Source organism: Crocodylus siamensis, chromosome 5 (genome assembly GCF_052110815.1).
Source record: "Crocodylus siamensis isolate JL-2025a chromosome 5, ASM5211081v1, whole genome shotgun sequence".
Taxonomy (NCBI): Eukaryota; Metazoa; Chordata; order Crocodylia; family Crocodylidae; genus Crocodylus; species Crocodylus siamensis.
The window spans coordinates 11,374,412-11,399,555 of record NC_143399.1 but is presented as its reverse complement, the minus strand read 5'-3'; the positions used below and the strand labels follow the sequence as shown (position 1 = coordinate 11,399,555).

At 45.2% G+C, this 25,144-nt stretch overlaps 1 long non-coding RNA gene across 1 annotated transcript; it reads left to right on the top strand.

Annotated features, from left to right (window-relative positions):
• The first annotated feature begins 7,084 nt into the window (after positions 1-7,084).
• On the top strand, positions 7,085-20,751 carry LOC149863499 (uncharacterized). Its single transcript, XR_016442470.1, has 3 exons — positions 7,085-7,280; positions 10,191-10,381; positions 17,412-20,751. It is a non-coding gene; the product is annotated as an uncharacterized LOC149863499 (long non-coding RNA).
• The last annotated feature ends 4,393 nt before the right edge of the window (positions 20,752-25,144 follow it).

Genomic DNA, 25,144 nt, shown 5'->3' with positions numbered 1-25,144 from the left:
GGATTTTCTCTGTGGAAGAGACCTTGAGCTGAAGATGAGCCCCACTGCAACTGTGATACAGGGTTGGAATGAAACAGCTGAGCAGATCCGTGGGAAGAGTTTGCAATTGGTAGTGTTAAGCAAAAGAGATGAAAGGGAACTTGTCTTCCTCTTTCAGTCCATTCACTTGGTGAAAAAAAACCTCTGTGTGTAGGTGGTAGTGGAGAGAGAGAGAGAACCCATGCAAGTGATGGTGCACGTGCACACATACACGCATGCACCCCGCTTTCTATTAAAAAAAGTTGCGTCTTCATCTGCTGCCAAAACACAACCATTTAAAATCCAATCTTGCTGATTTTTCTAAAAATTAGCCTTTATTTGCTTTTCTGGTTTTTAAGCACTTACAGTCCACATTTTTCCAGCTTTACTCTATAACCAGGATGTCTAGACTTTTTTTTATTATTAAAAAAAAGAAGGTGTTTTTCATATAACCGCTTAATTCTAGGAGTTGGGACTTAAAACCAGACATTTACCCCCAAATCATGGCGGGTACATAAATTATGGAGACTGGCAAGCTTGCTGTGTAGATTTTTAAAAATCTAAAATTAAATTAATCTTTGAGATGTTTAAGATAATTTGAAGATGAAAGATGCTGTTGTCGCCATAACATTGGGAAATTCACACTACCTACCCAGAATTTTGAGTTTGTCTTTTCTGAAACTGTTTCATGTATGGGAAATATTTCATAGTTCTGGGTTCCTTCTCATTTTTAAACCACAGAAATACAGAATGCTTTTCTTTGGGTAGGTGTTTCAAGCTGGCTTTATAGTGATGAAGTAGCTGAAGCAATGTGAGCCAACAGGATGAATAAGCCCGTATCTATCCAGTTGAATTTTGTCTTATACAGGTGCTTGGGGGAAAATACATTTCTCCTCTACTGAATCAGGTCATTATATATACTCAATGTGTTCTGAATTAAAACAGTTCCAAAATATGTTTTATTGTGTTTTTAATCTGCTTTCTTTAAGATGTCTACAAAAGCTACAGCTTGTCCTAACTAAAAGGATTAAGCATGCAACATAGGAGCAATCTAAATGTTTTAATTAAATGTTTCGAGAAACGCATGGATTTGGGAGTGGAATGGTCAGCTTAAGTTTTTTGCCTTAATAGAGGGATGAAGAAAACTGAATTAGACTGCTGAGCCGTCCCAAAACAAAAGCACTGAAGACAGTCGTGTTGCCCACAGTTATATTGCTTCCACCAGCACAGAGGTTAAAGAGAAGCAATTTGTAAGAAATTACTCAAGATGGACAACTACCTAAAAAAAAAAAGTTTGGGATATGGACTCCAACCTTAACAGGGACGATGCTAATTTGCAGATACTACAGCAAGATCTGAGCGGAGCTAGACTTAATGGAGAGGATTAAAAAAAAAAGTTAGTGGTCACCAATTCAAGTAGACTGGAGGGGAAACATTTGGAAATCTGAATACATTAATATATATATATATATTCAGAGATAGACAGGTAGTTAGATAGGGAGAGAAGCAGATAGGTACATAAAGCTGATTGTGCTTGTGTCTTTTTTTCACTAGACCATGCATATCGTCTAATACTATCAGACCCAGGGAGTGAGAGCTGGGTACTGTGGTGACAGACTATTTAAAGCACTTTCCTACAGATTCAAAGGCCTAAGTTGGGAGTCTCACTCTGGCCTTCTGCCAAATCTACCCCTTTGCAAGTAAAGACCTGGACATCAGTCTGAGAAACCAAAGACAACGAGATATAAGGACAGTCACGTCACTCCCAGGAGTGTCATTGGATATGCACTGCCACATCTTAGCCATGCTAACCCAATAATCTGCTGAAGCTCAAGATGGACTTTAGAGCAGGAAGAAATGGATGACCAGAAGAATGGTGTTGAACATAGCAAGGAAGCCTTGGGAAGACATGCTGTTTCCTGTGCAAATACCGCAGTAGTATTCTTTACTGGCAATAATGGTCTTATTTCTAAAATGTAAGTGTACCACCTTAGCACAACTATATTAGGAAGGACCATAGCTAGGATCATAGGAAAACAGGGCTGGAAGGGACCTCATGAGGTCATCTAGTTCAGCCCCTTGCTCAACGCGGGAGCATCTCTGGCCAAGCCATCCCAGGCAAGTGTCCGTCTACCCTGTGCTTGGAAACGTCCATGGATTGTGATTCTGCAATTTCCCTAGCTAGCCTGTTCCCATACATGACCACCCTCATAGTCAGAACATTCCTCCTAAATCGCCAACCTAAATTTCCTCTGCTGAAACTTGAGGCCGTTACTCCTAGTCCTGGCCCCTTCAGCTGTGGAGAAAATCCCATCTCTACCCTTTCTGTAACTGCCCTTCAGTTATTTGAAAACTGCTATCAAATTCCCCCTCCAGGCTTCTCTTCTCCAGACTAAATAACTCTAGTTCTTTCAGCCATTCCTCCATCGGGGCCTGGGAAGGAACACTTATCATTTTTGTTGCTCCATGCTGGACTCTTGCCAAGCCGTCTACATCCTTCTTGAAGTGTGGGGCCTAAAACTAGTGACAGACAGACTCCAAAATGCCCAGTTATTCCACTAACCCTCAAATGACAGGATGCTAATCTCAACTTGATCCAAACTTGGCTCTGGCAGAAAGGGACGGAAAAGATTTTGCATGATTTTTGGGATACCTGCTTCCAAAATGGAAGCAGGACCTCCCACCCCGCTAAACCTACAGGTGGGACAATTATTGCCACAACTTTTTTTTGACTGCACCTCAGTGAATCAAGTCAATACAAATATGATGATGTATACCAGCTCTCCATGTGCAGCTGAGAAATCACAACCAGCCCATCACCAGCTACCACTTCTAAACGTGATCCCCATGTAATGGATACAGCAATGCCTGCTTGAATCCACAAAGCTGCAACAATAGCTCTAAGACAGAAGCAGGCAATTATTTCAGGCAGGGGGCCACTTACTGAGTTTTAACAAGCCATCGAGAGCCACATGACAGGCAGCCAGGGGCAGATTAATATTAATTTTCTAAATTTTTTAGGGGCCCCGCGGGCCAGATAGAACGGCCCAGTGAGCCGCATCTGGCCCACGGGCTACATGTTGCCCACCCCTACTCCCTCCAAGAGGTCTGGACTAACTCTAACATTAAGTAGCCCGGGTATTAAATCTAATGACCACTTATTACATACAAAACATCAGGCAGAATATGGAACACAGTGGCACTTTAGGGCACTTATACATGTGCTCGGGGGGGCGGGGGGAAGCTTTAATTAGAGAGGCTCTCAGAATCACTCTAATTAAAGCACGCAGGCCATCACCTGTATCAGCATCCTTGCACTGAAAAATGGTAGCGGGGCACTTAAAGCACCCCTGCTGCCATTTTTCAGCACAGGGCCGCTGGTACACACGATGCTGGAGTCTGCTGAAGCATGGCAATTACCACGCTCCAGCAGATTTGATTAATCGAGTCTGCTGTGATATGTAATTACAGTGCATCGGAGCAGCATCGCTGCCCATGTATAGGTGTCCTTAGAGACTAACTAGTTCAGAACGGCATGAGCTTTCAAAGGCAACAACCTGCTTTGCAATGTTAATTATTTCACTACTGAGCAAAGCATGCAAGAAGGACACTCCTACTGTGAAGAACTTCACAATCTACTGAGCATGGCATCCCATTGTCATGTCACACTCAGAGGGATCTTGAAAGGCGGGTACTGTTATCTTTTCTTTCCCCAGTTGATACCTGGTTGCTAGGAAGACACTTTAGGAGAAGCAAAATTAATAAGACAATAGGAGAAGCAATATAGGAGAACAGGTTCTGAGAGAAGAAGCAATAACAGCATTGGTCTGATGATCAGAGAAGTCTGGATGTTGTGATCACTGCAATAATTTTGTCATACTTTAAAGCAGGTGGACAAGTAGTTTAATGACCACAAAGATGCAGTGAATGATGTGTTTTGTTCCCGTGTGAAAGAAGTTGCTTAATCCTTGGCTTCGCCCATGTTTTTGGATGGGAGGGCTGGTGAAAAACTGACACAGTGATTACAAACTGTTCTCTATTCAGAGAGGAATAATGAGCAAGTGTAAAAAACACAATCCCAAGTGCCAAGCAAAATTGCAAAGATTAATACGGTTTGTCATCATTACAAGTGCAGAAAGAACACTAGCTGCCAGCAGCTCTTTGAGAGGCTGTAAAAGCCCCTATTTCCTGCACTTTTTCTGTTTTGAAAACGAGAAGTAATACATTTTAATTACTACAGCAATCCAAAAAATATTCTAGCCCAGATCTGTAGCCAAAAGATGCATGCAGCTCCATACACCTTTTGGACTGTCGCCATAGATCCATTAAGGATCCTGGGCCAGATTCTGAGCTCATTCACACCAGTATGACTTCACTGGGGTTACTGTGGATTTAATGACATCAGACGCTGGCTGTCAGCATTGTGGCAGGAGAGGACGTGCCAGGGTAGGGCTCCAAAAGGGATTCTGTAAACATCGATGTCACTCAAAGCGGTGTGACCTACAGTGACACACTGAGAGCTGCACAAGGCAATCATTTCTTCAGTCCTTCTCCACTGGTTGCTACCAGCCCGCTCCACCACCGGTCCTTGCCATTCCCCTCCTATGACAGAAGTCTCCTTGGCCACCCACTCCCAATGCACACCGTGCTATTCTCATCTCTTCTACCTCCTTATGTTACTGCTATCTATGCCTCTCCAAAATTTTGGCAGAAAGGTATTCATTACCCAAGCTCCTCTGCACCCTGAAACACTAACTGGGATTGAACAAAAGGTCTGCATATATTAGAATACATTAAAATGCGTGGCTTACATGCCTTACAAGAAGGATTGAGGAGAACAGGAACGTCTGAATGCAGCGGCCTTACGTAAAGGCTAACCTGAAAAAAGAGGGTTTTCCCCTCACAGTCGTGCTGTATTCAAGGATGATGTTGGGGGGAGGAGAGAAGTGGTTCCCCAAGGAAAACTCCATCAGCTGTGCAGTCCTTATGTCATTTAAATGTGGGTTTGTATATTCTAAGAGATGCATTTAAATGATTAGATGTAGGCATTTTTAGAAAGTACAACATTTCTACAGATTTTTCCTATGAACAACAGCAGTTTCCTGACAGCTTGCTATCTTCAGCATTCACACCCAATTGGTTAAGCAACATCAGTCCTTGGGCAGCACCTCTGCTCCCTGAATGGAAGCTGTGCTTAATACGGCAGGGATCTGAATAGCAGAACTCACCCTACAACTCATTACTCACTTTGTTTCTCACTCAAGCATTTGAGCTTGAAACTCACTTCCCTTTGGGTTTTGCACTGGCCAAATGGTGGCACGTGAGTGTTCATAGAAAACAAACACAGAAGTGGTCTTGAATCTAGCACAGTCCACATTTCATTTTTTTCTTGTGCACATGCATATAGTTCCTATTCACTCCCTCCTAGTCGCTGCTTCTTATTGACAGATCCCCTGACCTGACAAATAGGAAGACTCTTGAAATGTCCTGCAATTACTCAGAAATGCAAAACTCTAGAACTTTTGGTTCGGTGATGGTATCTTTTATTAGACCAACTAAGAAATTGCACAGAAATATATCCTTTTCTGCCAGCTTTCAGGCATACGCACCCTTCCTCAGGCTCAGGGAGAATTAAAGTTGATATAAAGCCCCCATAGGTAGAAAATAAACTTCATTTTTGCACAGAGGAAGCTGACGGTGGAAGTCTGAGTCCATGAGAGTGTCTTTACTCATTCACATTCTGGGATTACTCATTCACACAGTGTGGAGTAGGTCAGTGAAAATAGATTGCCCAAAGTATGTCTGGATAGGTGTTGTAACAAGGTTATTTTTCTCCCACATATCCCAGGCATAGACCCTGCTTTATAGCCCTCTCCTTGAGATAATGTATTTACCAGCATTGCCAACCCCAGTATTCAAAAAGTCAGGAGGCAAACTCCCTCCTCTATAAACATGAGATTTCAACATTAACTAGCTTCTTCCGATTGTAGGGTCCTTACGGTTTGTGTTTTCCAACTTTTTCCTGAAACTATGAAAATTAGAAACTTAATGATGAAATCTGGTATTTTAATGGAATTCCCTCTCTCCTGGAGTTGGTGTTTTAAAGGGGGAAAAGAACCACCGAAAATCATGGGGATGAGCAGCACTTAGGCTTCAAATCTTCATATTACTCCAGCATCAAAAGGGTGCTGAATGGACTGTGGGTGTTTATCCACACACAGCGGCTTGTATAAGCAGGGCCTTATCCAGTGGATTTGCAATGTGCAATGCTGTCTCGTTGTTTTGTTTGCACAAAACAGCTTAGCCGACCACAAATCCACCTTAAAAACGTAACACCAGCATGAGCTCCCCACAACAGGAGAGTACAATACATGGTGTTTGCTTGTCACTTTCAGAAGATTTTATAACCCAAGATAAAACCTACCACATCATCTTGGATTTCAGAGATCCAAATGGAATTATATGCACCAGATTTCACATTTCAACAAGTCCCAAACCCTGCAGAGTCCCTCAGCCTCACATTCATCCACGTCTTTCTTTCTCAAACTTTTAAAATACTAAACAAGTCTCATGTGAGCGGTCAGGCTATTAGCTTTTAACGTCCCAGTATAAGCCGTGATTCAAAGGAGTACGGAATTGCGCCAGATTTATCAACAATGGTTCAAATGTATCCATGGCACAAAAAGCAGAGTTCAAGGCCCTCAGTGTAACTTAACTTCTGCACAAGATGTTCTTATAAAGGACACATGATTTATAAGGCTTATACAATTGTCCATACATAGTCTAGCAGAGATGGAGCTGAGCCACGGAGACGGGGATCCAGTGGTCAAAATGCCACGCGCACTTGGCACAGGGAAGCTGAGGCTTCTACTCCAGCCCACCGGCCCTACTGCTGGCACCATGGTGGGAAGTGGATTTCTCCTTCTCAGCACCGCTGCATTCCAGCCTAATTATTGCAGATGGAGTGGATTTTACCCAATTCAAGCTGCCAAGGCAGATGTAGGGAACTGGAAAGGGTGTTGATCTGCTGTCATCTATAGCTTGTTATTCAAATGTTGCTCCAGCAGTAAAGTCACTACATCAGTTCCTGAGCAAATATTTAAGCTCTCATTTTGCTTTCTCAGATGCTGCAAAACCGGAGGTGAGAAATATGACTTTGAGCACACATTTTTAGACACAAGTAAAGAGATTAAGAAGTTTATCTGTCAACACCAAAGTCCAGATGTTTTGAAGTGGAAGAAAAAACAGCAGATTGAAAGATGGTAATTATAACCCCCCCATCACATATATATATATATATGTGTGTGTGTGTGTGTGTGTGTGTGTGTGTGTGTGTGTGTGTGTGTGTGTGTGTGTGTGTATGTATGTATGTATGTTTGTTTGTTGGTATAACCCTCCCCCCATCATATATATATTTGCTGGTAGATCTTAGAGGGTTGGGGGGAAAGCTTTTAAGCATGTATTTCAGACTAAACACTGGTTTTTCTCTGTAGACCTAGAAAAAAAATCTCTGCCCCCTCCCCACGGTTTTCACCATTACATTTGCTTGGAGTAGGGGATGGGCCAAAATTGTTTCATTTGAGTAGAGTTATTCTAGACTGCTAGTGCCATAACTGATCAGATTGTGTGTAAGTGCATTTATGCTTTAATTTTGGTCTCTGTTCTTCATAAGCCCATCATGCTCTGTACCCCATCGCCCTGCCTGCCATAGGACATAAGTGTATTCTGAATTAACTCCAAAGGACACAGACCTGTTTTACAAGGAATTAGCAAATAAAATGATATATGATGGGTGTTTAAGGGTAAATTAAATAGAACAATTTGAAGATAGTGGGTGCACCTACAAAAGATGCTTTACTATCAAACTAATCTAATGCACAGTAAAGTGTCACCATTTACACATGCACAGCAATTACTGCGCTTGTGATTAGTCTAATGCACTATTTGCCAATACCAATACATACAGGTACTAGAAAAATAGTGCATTAACTAATGCACAATAGTGCACATGTGGACATTGACATTGCATGCAAACTGCACCCACTCAGCCACACCAGCAGGGGACCAGCCTCCTGCTTCATGCACAGCCACATGGCAGGGACAGATGGTTGGCTATCCCAAGCTGGCCTCCAGACCCCTGACCTGACCCCTGGGATCTGTACCAGCTGCTGCCTGCCCCTGGGCATCATGCCTCACTAGCATGGGCACATGCCAGCTGCTGCAGCCCTGTAGACCCTGGCTCTGGTTTCCAGGACTCCACAGAGGCAGTCTGCCTAGCAGTCAGCATGCCCCATGCTAGTGAGCACATACCTAGCAATACCAGCACCCAGCGCCCTGGCCTGACCTCCCCGAGGCACCTGGCAGCAGCTGAAAGGTTGGCCTCCTCAACAGTGCAGAAAGTGGCCCGGGGCCAAACTGGACTGAGCAGGAGACCACCAACCTCGCTGCAATCTGTGGTGATGCAGAGGGCCAGAAGCAGTTTGGCCAGACCAGACCACCAGGGCCAATGCGCACATCTACATGCCCATGGCAGAGCACATGCAGGAGCGCAGCCACCAGTGCTCCAGCTGCCAGTGTCATGTAAAGGTCAAGGCCCCGCAGACCCAAGTCAGGGACCACAACCACTGGTCCGGGGCTGCCCACAGGTTTATGCCCTTCTTGAGGGCCCCACCACATCTCCATCATGGGCAGGCTGCTGGAGCCTGTGCCACAGCCCAGTGACCATGAAGACTGAGCGGGGGAGGGCCTCTCAGGCCTCCAGCGCCAGGTCCCAGCATGGCCTCACCTGGCAGTTCAGGTAGCCCAAGTCACCACCTGCCCCAGCGACTCCAGCAGTGGGCCAGCAGTGAGGAGAGTAGGCTGGGGATAACCCCAGAACTGAGCAGCTCCTCACCAAAAGGGGCCCCTGCTCAGGCATCCAGGCACCATACCCTGGGACACCGCAGGTAGCCATACCCCACCTCTCCACAGCCAGGAATAGGGTTCAACCACTGGGAGCACTACAAAAGATGTTTTACTATCAAACTAATCTAATGCACAGTAAAGCGTCACCATCTACACATGCATGGCAGTTACTAATGCACAATAGTGCACATGTGGCCATGCCCCACACAGGGAGGGCCAGGGGAGGGAGGGGATGCTGTAGCAACTGATGCCCACACCAACTCACCTGCCAGCCCCTGGGCTGCATGCCTGGATCCAAGGGCCCCACAGGCTGCATGCTTGGATCCAGGGGCCCCCCACCTCCCTGCTGTCCCATCCCCACCCTTCCCATCTGGCCGAGCTCCTCCCCACCCACTGAGGTCTGTTCCCTGCAACACACAGGGAGGTGGGTGGCAGTTCAGGACTTTGCTGAGTGGGCTGCAGGCTCCTACCTAGGCAGCCAGGGACCACACACATGCAGAGAAGCTCAGTGACAGCAGCAATCTCCTCCTTGGCCACGAGGGGTGAAGCACTCATTGAGTAGGCAGAGATACCCCTCTGGATGGTGGTGCACATTGCAGGCTTGTCTAGGGTGCCGTCGAAGCTCTGGGCCTCACCCCAGGTTCTCAGCTGCACCTGGAGCACCACGGTGATCATCAGCATCAGGGTGTAGTGGGTAGGGCACCCCTTGGTGCATTCAAACAGCTCATTGTGGCATGCCTGGAGGACTCTGACCAGGGGCATACTTGGGGCACAAGGCCACACGCAGTGGGGGGTCCCACCCTGGCGTGCCTCTCTAGAGAGTGCCATTGTGGGGAGGGGAGAGCATCACCAGCTTTGCATCCCAGTGGGGCAGGAGCCCGTCACCCCCAGAACCTGGGGACCCTGAGTCCAGCAGCACAGGAGCAAACTGTAGGGAGGAGAAGGTGGGGGGAGTTGCTCCAGAGCCTCCATGCCAGCTGCCGGTAAGAGCCAGCCCTGGCCCAACCTGGGTAGGATACAGGAAAGAAAGGCTGCCTGCAGCAGGCAGCAAACAGCCTGCCTGGCCCCACTGTGGAAGCAGGGAGGGAAGGCTCAGCCAGTAGCTTCCTGCAGAAAGTCTGGCCCAGACAACTTCCCATGGTCCTGGGGAACTGGTGCATGTACAACCCCTGAACGGAGGCTGGGCAGCTCACGGCATCTCAGTACAGTGCATGTTATCTCTGAAATGTTGCGCTCTCACAAAGAGCCGCTTTGTTCTTGCTCTGCAGGTCCAGCAGCTACACACAGGGAAGAACCACAAGCCGCCAGTGGAGATGAATCTCCAAGGATGCTGACACCCTCGACCAGTGCCTTCACCTGTGCTACCTCCACCAGCACCAGTCCCAGGACTGCATTGTTCGGCTGGACTGGCTGGTCACGTGGCTCTGCCCCAAGCAGGAGGCTGGCCCCATGCAAACAGGTGATGGGAATGTGCATCCATCAAGAGCCCCACTAGACTGGAGGAAGCTGAGGGCTCAGAGGCCCACCACTACCTCCAGACAGGTCAGCAACCCAGAGTAAGGTGTTAGCCAGCATGTCCTGGAAGGCACTGCAGACCTCTAGGGCAGCCTTTCCCAGAGGTCACCTTGCCTACTCTAAACAGGTGGCCAATGTAGTGCAGGCCAGCAGACATGGCAAGCTTCAGGAGAGTGATGGCCGTGCTGGTCTCTGCAGGGAGGGGCAGATGCATGGTAGTAGGTTGGCACTCTGGGTGCAGGCCAAGCTGTTAAACTGGCTCCTGGAATATGGCCCAGGTCATCTGGAACAAGTCCAGCCACTGGTCATTGTTCCAGGTGCACTGGACAACAGTGCCACCAGTCCTGGCTGCTGGGGTGGCCCCAGCAGCAGCAGAGCAAGAGCCCCAGGAGCATGGTGGTGTCCATGTGTCCAGGGTCCAGGAGGCAAACCAGGGGCTGGTAGGCTCCGGGGACAGTATCCTAGAGGGCTGTGCCAGCAGGCTGCAGACTGCTCCAGGCCAAGGAAGCATGTGGCCAGGGAACAAGGCATGGGGAAGCCTTTTAAGAAGCATCCCTAGCATCCAGGCTGCTGCAAGGGGGCAGAGCAGGGCAGGAGAAACCCTGGACCCGACTGGTCCTGCTGTGTACAAATCTGCACCCAACTTGGGCGCACATGTAGACGCTTTCCCGACTGCTTCTGAATTTAGTAAGCAGTAAATTCAGGTGCATTAATTGCAGGTGTAGACCACCACTTGGACTCGATTTGATCTGGACCATTTGAAAGAAGGTCTCATCTTTAAAGGAAAAGGAAGAAGGAAGCTCATCCAGTTTGTAGATTTTATTTAGAGTCCTCTCAGAGCCTTCCTAAAGATGACAGCAGCAAAATCGCTGGACACATTCAGTCACTCACCACTGAGAGTGCTCACTGTTTTATTCCTTCATCCTACCTTCCTATGAGAGTTTAAGACTATGCCCTTGCAACTTCTATACACCTCCCATGGGGGGAAAACATGGAAGAAGTTGGGAATGCTCCATTGCCAGGATATCTCTAGTTGGCTGAGTGGGAACTCCTCTTGGAGACTCCTCCGCAGACACTGCACGCCTGAATGGAGTGTGGTAGATTAACAACCTTTTACACAAGGAAATGTTGCTGCTGTGGTACCTCTGCTCTACCTCTGGCAGGTTAGGGTGTTGTCTTGTGTTGTCAGAGTTGGCAGTAGTTTTACTGAAAGGCTAGATTACGGATTTGTATAAGGATGGTTTGGACAGGGATGATCCTGCCTCAAAGAGGGGATTGGACTAGATGACCCCTTCCAGCTCTGCTTCTCTACAACTCTCACCCTGTCCAACCAAGCTCCACCAGTAACGATAAAGAGGACAGGTTCACTTTCCTGCTCTCCTCTTATCTCCTCCTTCCATGTCTCACCACACAAGCCAGCTACAACTTAGTGCATTTTAAAAACAGTTGGATAGTCCAACTGTACTTACAGCTATTGAAACATGAGCCAGCATCATTTTTAAAATGGTCAGCAGAATTCAATAGAGTGCCCAGAACTGGCTCTGAAAAAAGAATTGGGGTGATGTTGTAGCCATGATGGAAAACTGTGAGAGGAAAAATTTAGAGACCTGAGGAAGGGTACAGTGATACCTGAAAGCTTGTCTATGCCCCCTCAACTATACAGTGGGTCCAATAAAAAGTATCACCCACAATACTCCTTACCCCTAAAAAAAAGGGCATTCAAGGGTGGAGGGAGTCCAATGGAAAAATTCTCCAAAAGTTCAGTTGAAAAAAAATTCAAAATTTAAAATAATATTTTTCATCGTAATATTTGCCAATATTATTTGGACTTGGATCAGTTACAGCACAGGTCAAATTTGCTGAGAAGTCAATATCCTTTTTCACTGAAATTACAAATGTTGACGGGGAACTATAGGGGCAATTTTGGTGAAAACACCAACCTATTTTGTCCACCAAGTCCTGGGTCTGGGCACTTATTCCACCTCCTATGATCTTAACAAAACTTGGCAAAATTTCTTGTAAGATGATCTAGTATGATCTGTTGGTTACCCAGCTAACCATAAAGAACACAGAATATAGTATCTAGAAAGATCATGCCTATGGTCTTTTCAATGGGATTTTCAACACTCACTTATTCCCAGCCATAGAGAATAAGTCAAAAGCTACACCCAAATAAAGATTTTCTTTGGAGCTTAACCAAATGCTTTTTACTAAGCCTGTTTGCTGAGCAAATGGTTGATGATTGCACTTGTTGCATGGATCACTGTAGCGTTCAGCATTTCAAAGGAGCTTGGGGCAAGTTCGAGTTAAGCCTGATACACAAGTTTATGGATTTAGTGTCTCCCAACCAGTGTTCCCACCTTTGGTTGTTATAGGATGAAACCTCACAACCTGGTTACTCTCTGGAGAAAGGAAAGCATCCACCTAGCAAGAAAGGGCCAAAATTGAGAGACGTTTCCTCACCAGTATTGGCCATATAAATCTTCTCCGTTATACAAGCTGTCACACAGTGTGTGTGTTATTTAATACATTTTTTGGTCCAGGTGCCCCCTTTTTTAAATTCAATGCCTACCTTGTTTTTACTGAATCCCTGAAAAATTCTTCAAACAATGTTCTATTATTGTACAGCAAAATTACTTAAACTGTAAAAGTTTCTGGAAAATTCATGTCTATTTAGGGGTTATATTCCCCCAACTCTTCTCTTCTTTGTCTGCTCCTTTTTTTCCCCTTGCTTTTCCATCAAACTGAATAAGATCTCTTGTTCCTGAGCTCAGATAGATACCTAGTCCTTCCATCAATAAGGCTCAGGACTGTTCTCAGGATTGGTACATGAGGAGTTCTGGGGAAGATAATCAGGTAAGTGGCAGTAATGAGAAAAGCCGACATCTGGACCTCAACTGGACTGCCAATTAGAAAGTCCAAGTGGTGCTAATCAGAGAAAGACCTAAATTAGAAATGGGCTGTGAATCTATATACAACTCAAGGACACCCCTAAAAAGGTTCCTTGGAGAATATATCCTATGCTAGTTCGACTAAAGGTTTGGAAAGATGCAGCATTTGTTGCACTTTGGTAGCAAGATGAACAACTTGGATCCTGCAACAAAAAGCAAAGCTCTAAACCGCAACAAAACCATGCAAAAATGCCAGGAAGAAAGTGGTCCCAATATCCCTCAAAGTAAATCTTGTGCATTTGTCACATTACAGGGTCCTATGAAAAGTAGACCGGTTGGCCCGCTAGGCTTCCCATAATGCAGCACTCCTTCCCCCAACCACTCCAATACTCAGGGCAGAATCCTACTGTCCAGGGGTGACAGGTCATGGGTGGGCTACTTATTGCTCATCATGAAGGCTTGCCAGCCATTCTCTTGATCCCCAGCCATGTGCTTGAGGTCACCATTGGTACCCTTTCAAGTATGAGATCCACTGAAGATCACCACCGATCATCCACAATGTCCACCCTCAACTTTTTCCAGTGGAGCCTTCAGGCATGTTATCAACTGGAATCAAAAGAAGACAAAATCAGCCCTCCCCACCACTTGGGGCAAGGAAGAGAACCAGAGGGCACTCTAGACCACCCAGTAATACCATGTCACCTTTAAGTGGATCACCATGGAAATAGTAGCACAACTGGGACTGGCAGTGCCACTCAAAGAGAAAGCGTCGTAGGATGAAGACAGAAAAAAGGTGCAATGTCTTTAAGGGCAACCCTATTTCACATACTAGCTGAGAAGTGAGGAGCCTACTCACCATATACAACCAACGCCTGGAGCTGAAGGCAGTCAGGGCCTGGCTGTGAAGGGGAAAGGAGCTCCAAAGCAAACAGTGACCAAAGAACTGGAGACTGAGCCCAAAAAGGGTGGAAAGGCTTTGCTGCATGTGGGCCATGGACAAGACACCTGGAAGAATGGTGTGTATTGCTAAACTGCAGGTTTTGCTATAAGAGGTTTTGGGGTTTTTTGGCTTACTTGAAAAGTGAGGCATGGAGCAGCTGTCGGGGTGTTGTGGGGGGCTGCTGAGAACCCCTGAGAAAAAAGGGACATCCAAGGGACTCTGTGGGGTATTTCTGGAAGGGCCCAAAGGCTCTGCAGAGCCCAGCAAGGCTTGAGAGCTCTGTGGAGGCTGATGAAGGGCACCTAAAGTATTCTCCTGGTTCCCAGAGGGGCTGCCTCCCAGCTTTACCACCACTAGCAACAAAGCATAGCGGACCCAGTGGGAGGGATCATTAGTATACCAGAAAGTGAAGCAGACTGGGACTGCCAGGGAGCAAAAGCCTGCCTGAGGGAACCCCAGGCCTGCTACACAAAGTACTGAACCTCTGGTACAAGAGAGCCCAAGATGCCAACTCTACCATCTCCAGCACCTGCATGACGATGGGTGCATACTACATGGTACTCTCCTGCATCCACAAAGAGGATGTCTCTGTCACTGTGGACACCAGCCACCTCTTGCAAGACACGGATGAGGACCCAGATGCCCCCCTGACCAAGTAGACCCACAGGCAGCAAGCACCTGCCATGACCCAGGAGAGCAAAGAGGTCCTGAGGTTCTCTAGGGAGTCTTCCATCCTCCAGCTCAATCCAGAGAGATGGGCGAGATAAAACAGAGACGCAAAGGGCCCAAGCCCTTTGAGCAGCCCCCATTCTTGATGTCCCTCCAGAACGCTGCACCGGTGTCACCACCTCACACCCACAGCCTCCCAACCAACACCTGCCCGCATAGGCTCCCCTCAATGCCAGCAATACCGCCCTTCTTGCGGGGACCACCGTCTACCGCACAGCCCCCATCCCAGCGCCCTGGATCAAGACATAGAGATCCGATTCGTATGCACCATGCCCAGCTTCCCCTGGTAAGTTTAAGTGTGCCATCCTGCTCCCAGCAGCCATCAAAAAGTGCTAGGGATTATTAAGAAGGGAGCTATAAAGAAACCTGGGTCCAGTTCCCACACTTAGAAATGGATGTAGAAGAACTAGAGAAGGGCAACAAGGATGATTAGCGGTATGACGGGGCTTCCTTATGAGGAGAGACTAAAGAGTTTTGAAGAGAAACACTTGAGGGGGATAGGAGAAGGGTTTACAAAACACTAACGTGTCAGAGAGAAGTAAATGCAGATTTATTATTTACTAATGCCTCACAAGAACAAGTGGTCATCAAATGAAATGAATGGGCAGCAAGTTGAAAACAAACACAAGAAAGTTCTCTCTTGCACTGCGCAAAATTAAAAGTGTGGGACTCATTTCCATCAGATGTTGGGGAAGCCGACAGTTTAGCCAGATTCGGAAAGGGATTAGACAAATTCTTGGAGGAAAGGGGCATCGGTTGCTATTGAGCAGGGGAGTTAGAGGCATAGGCGCCGAATGAGAAATTCCTAGAGCTTAAATGCTGGAGGAGAGGAAGAGCGGGGTGGGAAAGCCCTGGTCATAGGCAGTTCCCTCTCCCTTTCAGCATCCACTCGCTGCCGTGCGTGACATGGGACTGGGCAAGATGCACCTATGTGGTCTGACCCCATCAACGGCAGCTCTCATGTTCGCAGTGCTTAGGGGGCTCCTCCCCTGGCAGGAAGGGGACTGCAGGAAAAACGCCCTCCCCCCCAAGGCTGATCTTGGTGCAACTTTCAAGCTGCACCGTCACTGTAGTAACAAATACTACACAGCTGATTTGACAAAAGATATTACCCAAAAAAGCCTTGGTTCCAAGACAGAGACTTTTCTGCTATCTTGTCTCTAGCCTAGGCCATTACACAATGGTAGCGCTAGTACAGACAGCACCTCTGTCACCTGCTTCCCATAGAGCAATGAGATCCAGTGCTCCAACTTACCCCTTACCACTCATCCTTTCATCATATTTTTCCGCTTAGACTGACAGATAGCGTCATATTCTCTCCTCTTGCTTTTACAGTCGTAAGACAGGAGTAACTCATGGGATCTGCAGCATATATCTGTTACACCTCGTTCTACGGGTAGTGACAGCAATAGGCTGAAAAGTCCTTCCAGAAGCAGCTGCCTTTTTTGTGTGCTCAGGTGAGACAGTGTGAGCGCTCTCCCCCCAAGAAATTACCCTGCTTTATTTCTTTGTTGGTTTTCTTACTCCAATATAAAAGCATATAGGTGCTTTTTGGTGTACAGAAAGGGGTAATCAACTCCGCTGAAATCAGTGGACCTAGACTGTCATAAAACCAGTGCAAGTGAAATCTCATTGCCCCTGAGGCATACAATCTTTATGAAAACTCAGTGTGGGACAATCAAGCTGCTTTATGAGAAGTTTTGGAGAGCATTTTCCTTGCTCTCATTACATCCTGATAAATCATTATTGGAGGCAGCTTTTATTCTCACGCGCATACGTTAGTAGGAGACTCACTTTTTCAGTTCCAGTTGTTACAAAATATGGGATTGCTCCTTGCAATCTTTAAGCAGGTCCATATGCTCAAAGTGATTTTAATTTAACAGACAGAACAGTTTGGTTTTTTTTAAGTTGATATGCTCCAATTAGTCTCTCTCATTTGGGACCCTACAAATGTGACAGCTTAAGAGTACTGGGACTGTTGTGCATAATGGAAACATCATGAGATTTTTCTGGACTTATGACAAACTAAATAATTAGATATACTAGATCGCTACACCAAGAACTGACCCGTGCTCTTGAAAATCCACCTATTTTTTTCTTTTAACAAAAGAGTTTCTAATTTCAGGTAAACTCATATATATTAGCATATCTATCTGCTGGCAATATTCCAATCAACTTTACAGGGCAAAACCCAATTTAACCCATGGTCTAGGCCTTGGACACACAGGGTGTAGAATATACACTAACTCCAATAGAACTTGTACATAGGGAATGACTGGAAGGCCAGGTGCTTGATGCCTACATGGATAAAAGGGCTGAAGTTGGGATAGGAAGTATGAGGACTCTTCTCTTTCAGGATAATGGCTGGAGTTAGACTCACACCAGTGGCTTCACTCCTGCTTTCTCTTTTCTAGATACGTTGAAAAGGATGGAAGATTGTCCAACCTGAAAAGGACATCCAGTAAGCTGGTGTCACTGCACATCTGGGAACCACATGCTGCTGCTGAGCAAGACTTAGGCCTTGGACACTTTCATTCTGTGGCTCAATGAGTTTCCAGACAGGAAGCTGTCATTTGAAAGACAAAAAGCTTCTTTATGTGAAGCCAACATGTTTTGTCCCATTTTAAAGGAAAGTAGGCATCTAGAAAAACAGCCCTGAGTTAAAATGTGGTCACAGTGATGGAGGGGACCTCTGCAAGAGCCATTGTTTCCAATGGAGTTGCCATGTTCCTGACACATGTGAATGCCACGGGTTATTTCGCAGCTACTTGTATTCCTTTACATGTGTTCCTCCCCCCCATTTCCCACTGAAAAATTATAAACTTCGGGATAAAAATAGCTTCAGTATAAAACAAAGCATAAAACAGCTTTTGGGAGTTTTGAAGTTGGCATTTCTGGTGAAAACCTACAGATTTTGACACGGGAAGTGTGTCCAGGTTTAGCCAGAAGAACACACACTAACAGTTTCATTTGCCTAGATTTAGCACTAAGAGGAGTTAAGGCGCATCATAGTAGCATGTGCAGTGTGCATGGTACATGCTGCTACTTTGTGCGTGAGTTTGGAGAGGATGTATGTGGACACCTACACAACTCATCAAATGGCAAGAAAATACAAAGCAGTGTGAGCATCTGGGGAAAACCATTGCTTCTTGTAGGTACGTAGTGCCTTGGAGGCCTGAATAGAGAAGTGGCCTCTGCAGAGGTCATGCTGTGCTGATTTTTTCAGATCAGGTTTTACCAATACCATAGTCTTAGGAAGCTTTGACAGGACAACCTTTGAGCAGCCCAAGACAACCACATTGTGTTGAGCAGTCCCTTTAATAAGGTTCCATGAAATTCTTTATTGTTCCCCCATGAAGTGTGGATGCGGTAACAGCACCTTCAATTATAATATACAGGGCAATTACAGCATACAGCTTCCTAGGCCTCTCCGTGTCACCTGACTCCACTGATGCCATGTCTTCACCTCCCAACATCAGGATGGCATTGAAACATGAGTAAGTATAAATTGGCTGAGATTTAATCCAGATTGCGCTGGTTGATAAAAAGTCAAGAGGATGGATGTGGATAGGACGTCCATGTTGGAATTGGTTCACCTTTTTATGCAAAAGCCACAACTCAGTGCTAACTCCTACCATCCTCGGACACACCAGAGTTCAAGGTTGATTTCATGACCCGAGTGCTTTCTTTAACCATATGATTTTGCACTTTCTAGGATCATTTTGCTTTGCATCTAAGACCCCAGAAGAGTTACCTCAGGTTTTTTAATCTAGGGATTTCATAAATTTCATAGACATTAGAGCCGGAAGGGACCTCGGAAAATCATCGAGTCCATCCCCCCACCCCAGGGGCAGGAAGTCAGCAGGGGTCATAGGATCCCAGCAAGATAAACATCCAAACATCCACATTTCTCTTGAAGGTGTTCAAAGTAGGTGCATTACTCCAACTTAGCTACTGCTCTTTGTGAGGCAACCTAGGAGCTGGTGGAAAAACTGTGGGCAGTGTAGAATCCCGCACAAATAAAGTAGGAACCACCTTTGAACAGAGGGGAGAAAGTCTATCCCCCAAAAATCTACCTACGGATGTTTTCGGCCTCCACTAGTCTCGGATGAAGAAGTAGTGGGAACAGATTTCACTTTTTAAATGGAAACATCCTCCCAGCATGGTTGTCGTAAATTAAACCACATTGTTCTTTCAAAGATGAGGAAGGAACTGCATGCATGGCTTGCTGAAACACACCAAAGCAGACAGGCTGGCAGAGAAAGGACCAATGGTGTGCGTTGACAGAAACCGGGGCAGCATGCATCCAAACAGCATTATGATGTGCAAAGTGCAGTCATAGGCTTTCAGAGTTGGATACTGAATAATTATCATACAAGGATTTTGTGTTGATTCATTAAGCAAAGGTTTCATTCCTTGACAACTACTGCTTGATGTTCCACGAAAGAGGCTTTCAAGTGTCATAACATATGGGCAGGCCAGATCCTGGCACAAGTCAATATTGCCTGATGGATTTTACTATGCACACCAGCTGACAATAGGAACCTTTTTGTGCTTTGTTTTGATACTTAAAAGCATTTCCAATAGTTTGTCAAGCATTAGTGGAGCTGCGTAGATTTACCCTGGCTGGGAAACAAGCCAAAAAAGAGAGTGGGTCACCCGGAAAGCGAATGAAAAGGGTTTGCTCCATGAGAGGGAATTGCCCATCTTAAAAAAAATAATCACTTTCTTCTTATTTGCAAACAGAAAGATAGCTCTAGGCTTGCAATGCATGCCAAAGTCTTGATCAAAATCATGTCCCTTTCATGGGGGCAAAACATATGTTCATATTAGCATGAAAAGCAAAAAAAAAAAAAAAAACACAGGGAGGAAAGAAATCTTTTTATGTTAGCTTAGCATGAAAATACTGTGCATGGCTGCCAGTTGTTTATCAAGTTTTCCAGATCAACAATATGTTCTTTCTTAAGGTCTTTCATTAAATAGCTTTCTGTCAATCTAACTTTTATTAAATAATGAAAACCAAATGGTGAACAATTTCAGGATCTGGGCTTGTCACATTACACTGTTGTTTAAAGAGCTTATTTGGTCACCACCTCACAGCAAGAACGTCTTGGAGGATCTGATTCATACTTTGCTGCTCTTGCCCTAGGACTCTTTCCGTGCCATTCACTGCTGCATTTTACACAGGGACATGGAGAAGACTCAATTTGTCTGCGTCCATCATCTCCGCATCCAACTGGCTCGCTCACCCTGGCCCCTTCCATTCACTGTACACCTAAAGAAGAATTCAAACTCAGAGAGGGAAGGAGAAATGTAGCAGGATGGTGTTTTAAGCAAAACCAAAGAGAATCAGATTCATTTAGTGTCACCAGCAGCCTTGCTGCTACCATCAGAAGTTGGGGGTTTTTTAAGCATTTTTTCTCCCATTTCTGTCAAATTCCAGGGGAAGCTGTCTTTGGTAGGACTCAGACATTTGCCTGAAACCATATCTAACACAGTGATTCTCAACAGGGTGTTGCAACTCCCTGGGGTGCCATGAGGTCCTGTTGAGGTTGACAGAGGCTGCCACACAATATTAGCACTGTTAGGTGTGCAAAGACCTGCAGGTGAGTCACAAGAGAAACCCAGAGATTTCAAATAGGAATCCAGAGTGTCAAAACTTTGTGACCAGTTGTGGTCTGAGTCCTTTGCAGCAGAATAATTGCTCTATTTTTATTCCATAATGAAAAAATAAGTGAAAGATAAGAGCTAGCATTTTCCAAGGGGCACCCTCAGTATAACAAGGTTGGGAACCACAGGTTTTCAGAAGAGGGGCAGCACCAAAGTTAGGAGGGCAGGGGACTTAAACGTTTTCATCCCCATCTCTAGAAATGGGCAGAACACCAGATTGTCTTGTAGAATTCAGGTTAGACATTAGGAAGAAATTTTTCACAGTAAGGGTGGTCAGAATCTGGAACAGGCTGCCAAGAGAGGTGGTACTATCACCTAACTTGGAGGTCTTCAAGAGGAGGTTTGATAGACACCTGGCTGGGGCCGTCTGACCTCGGTCCTCTTTGCTGCCGGGGCAGGGGGTCAGACATGACGATCCTTTGTGGTCCCTTCCAACTCTACAATCTATGGACTATGAATTCAGCTGGTGGGAGGTTGCATGGCCAAAACTATTGTCTTTAAGACCCCTTTTCTGTGATTCGCCAGTGATTGGAAGGTTTTAAGAAATAGCTCCCACCTAGACCTTTTGATTAACTGTGACTTCAGTGTCATCTGTAGTCACGTCTATGAACTATTCTATTCAGTTACAACGTTTTGAGGAAGGATTTTTTTTTTTCCAATCAAAGACCACATCTCAGATGGAAATTTTAAAAAGAAGAAAAACAAGACCAGGAGACACAGATCTGCAGAGAGAAGAAAAGATGAACACATAAAAGACCACCTTGAATATAAAGGCAAAGCTGTCATTGATTTATTTAGTTGGTGCCTTTTCTTCTCTGTGTATCAACTTGTTCTACTTTTGCTTCCAGCACATAAGCCCCAGAGATGCCGAAGAATGCTCCAGATTCAGCACAAGTGCAGCATGTACACATGTGAAAAGATACAGATTCACAGGAATATGACAAACGAGAAGGGCTTATGCAACCGAACATACCCACAGAGCTTCTTAAGAAGGCATGATAACAATATATTATGCTCATCTGGGTATCATCCAAGTTGCAAATTGCTGTAACATGAAAATATTCCACTTGAGATCACTTAATTGTATCTCTAGTGATAATACTAAAAGTAATCAGATTGCAATGCAATGAAACATTTCTAAATACCAAGTAAAACCCTCCCTTGGATAGAAAAAAGTCCTTCTCAGTTTTTCCAGACTGGTAATGCAGAGGCTGCAAGGGAGAAACATTCTTCATTAATACTATGCTCTATTATAAGGAGCTTCAGTACGGGCAAATCCGTAACCTAATACAATGCATAATAGCATGTCAAGTACAGCTTGTTCCTTCTCCCAGAATAAACCACGGGAAAGAAGTCCATGCGGAAGAACACTGCTATTGCTGCATCTGGGCCCCTTTAACCATCACAGAGGAACAAGGGCCAGCCGTTTCAGATTGACCCATGAATATATATATATATATTTTTATTTTTTTTTAAGTCTGTTAGCCACAAATAGCAAATCCAGTTGTGTTTTGAAAAATTAAATTCAAGCATGTTGACCTACAATTACAAAAACAGAAACACATGTTGCTTTTGGGTCAGAATTCGTGAAAATTGGGTATTCACTGGCTATTCCTGATTAACAGTGTCACAGTGGACACGCCTACATGAGATGTTTACTGCAGAGCTGACTAATTAGCTCCACAACAAATGCGTCGGTGTCTACAAGTGCGGCCCCACTAGGCCACAGCTCTGCCATAGGATGGTGCTTGTAAATACAATAACTGTCCTACAGTGGAGTTATTTAGTGTGCAGCAGTGTGCATGCTGAGCTGGCTGGCTGGGGCAGGAAGGTGCTTCAGTGTGGGGGCTGCCTGCTGGCTATGTCCACGCTGGAGCACCTTCGTGCCCCCGTCAGCCCCTCGGCTGCATGTTGAGCCAGGTCAGAGCAGCCCTGGACTGACAGGCTGACCCCAGCAGAGTTTATTGCTGCACATTAAGTGCACGTGTAGACACACCGTGTAAGGAGAGAAGATAGAGACACTTAAAAATTCTAGTACCTCCCCCATCACCACCACCACCACTCTCCCCGCACATATCCAGAAGGGCGGTAATTCCCATCTTTTTACTATCATCTTCCAAGCTGGTTTTTCTGCTCATTTTTCTTGCATTTATTATCATGATCTGAGACAAAAGCTTGCTCCTTCCAGTTATCTGGAAAGCCTCATGTACATAGAAATAGTAATAAGCTCGCCTAACCTCCCTTTCTTCCTACATGTCCTTGGCACAGAGATTCACAAATCAAGATTAATGGTGGTCCGCAGAGCAAAAAAAAATCTGGAGAATGAAATAGCTGGGGATTGAAGAACATGTTATGGGGTGGAAGGATAGGTTTCTTGCCTGAATGTCTCTCTAAAACAAGGTCAGCTGAAGACTGAAATGCTCACAGGCCCAGTCCCATAACTTCAAACAATGCAACATCCAAAGGTCAGGCAGATATACTGTGACAATTACAAAAACAGAAAAAACTTAAGTTTCTGACTTACTGTAAGAAGGAGAAGAGATCAACACCTTAATTGAACAAAGACCAAGCGTTACTCAGGAGCCACAAGCTAGCCCTAAGCCAACGGTCATCCAAGCAAGTCAGCAAAAGAAGTCTAGACCTCAAAGCAGTATTTGACACTTTGATTCAGTGGTACAGATCCCAGCTACCTGGTCTTCCTGCTGTCACCACACTCTTTGTGGTCCTTTATTAGCTCATCAGGAAGCACTGCACAGTACATTTTCAAATGGCATCCTTCAATTTATATCTTGACGCATGTAAAGGCATTTGCTGTTGCGCTTTGTGTTACAATTTGCACCTGATCAGATCACTGGAGTGACAAAGTATTTGGGGTATAGTTTGTATTGTAACATACAGGTACCAGCTATGAGAAAGCAGGATTTGAGAGAGAAATTTTAAGTAGGTATTTGTACCTTTGGTTTAAAAAGTAGCTCAGCTGTATGCATATGAGCACTGAGAGATGTTCCAGTTCAGTCTCTGGCTGTCTGGTCGACATGGTGGGAACACCATGTTTCTCTCTGATGATTAAGTACAGACCATCATAAAGAACTGCTGTACATATGTTGCCCAGTGGTTGCATCTTCCGGACCAGACACTCATGCTCCCTTCACAAAAAGTTCTCCTAATCCTTGGCATCTGTGCACAGAACTGGGTCTGTGCGAATAACCAGAATCAGGAGCACGCCCAAACGTTCACCCTTGATCCAATGTCCTGTAGGAAAACATATGCACAGGATGTGTTCCAGGATGGAGGGGACACCCACACACACACACACACGCACACACACTTCTAGCTTGTGTAACTGCAGTTACAAAAATGCTATCAACTCTTAGACAAAGCAACTGGCCTTCCTTCCTGCCAGGCCAAAATCTCACACAGACGGTGGCAGGTCTTTTTAGATGGATGAGCCCTGAAGAGCCTCAAGCAAATAAGCCACCCACGCAGTTAAACTCAGCCTTATCTGTCCCCATCTAATCCTAAGACCATTGCCTTTGGAGTGACGGTAGCAATAATGATGGTAACAATAGAAAGCCAAGTGGAAATAGTCATCATTCACCTATCAGTCTTTTACAGTATCTTCTTTCAAGTGGTCCTCTGCTTCAGGCATTTTTTTTTTAAGGGGGAAGCCTGCCTAGAGTCTCATACTTCTGTTAAAGAGATAAAAAGTGTTTCAACTGAGAACGGCCCCAGGAAAAGAAGGAAATGAGGCTTCTTGCCCTTACTGCAGCTTGCCCCATCCAAAGCACATTTAGAGATCACTGTGGAGTCATCAGTGGTCATTAACACTACAAGAGCGCACGGCGCTACAATTCAGCATTCAATTAAACTCCAAAGGCAATTTTAGGTTCATACGGATATTTCACAAGGTGTCAAGCTTTAAGGCAGAGTCAGTATAACTGATGCACCTTCCCACAAAAAAATTTTCCAAAATCCTCACATGCCTTCATTGGCTGCCCTGCCACTGATGACAAATCATGCTTGTCATTTCTATAGCATCTGGCATCTCAGCATTTTAAAAACGTTTTTATGCACACGTGAACATTGGTTATTAAAGCTGCACATAATCCTTTGGGAAAAGGACACTCTAGCATTCAGCAACTGCAAGGGGGAAATTGTGGGGCACAAACTCAATAAAACACCTACACTTTCACCAAAATCCAAAAGAAAAACCTAATTTTTACAAGTGCCAAGCATTTGTAAATCCATTTGAAACTGATAGGAGCTGGCCTAATGCTCTTGCATTTCTTCTCCACAGGGCTCTGTAAATGAAATGATCTGCTACAGGGTAACAGGTTCCCCATCTCTTTTGTATTTGTATTCCCGGTAATGGTTTTGAGAATAGAATTTATTTTTTTTAAATAAAGATTTAATCAAAAACATTTATTGCAAGGTTCATTTCAAATTTTGAATGCTAGGTCCTTATGCCTTCCATCAT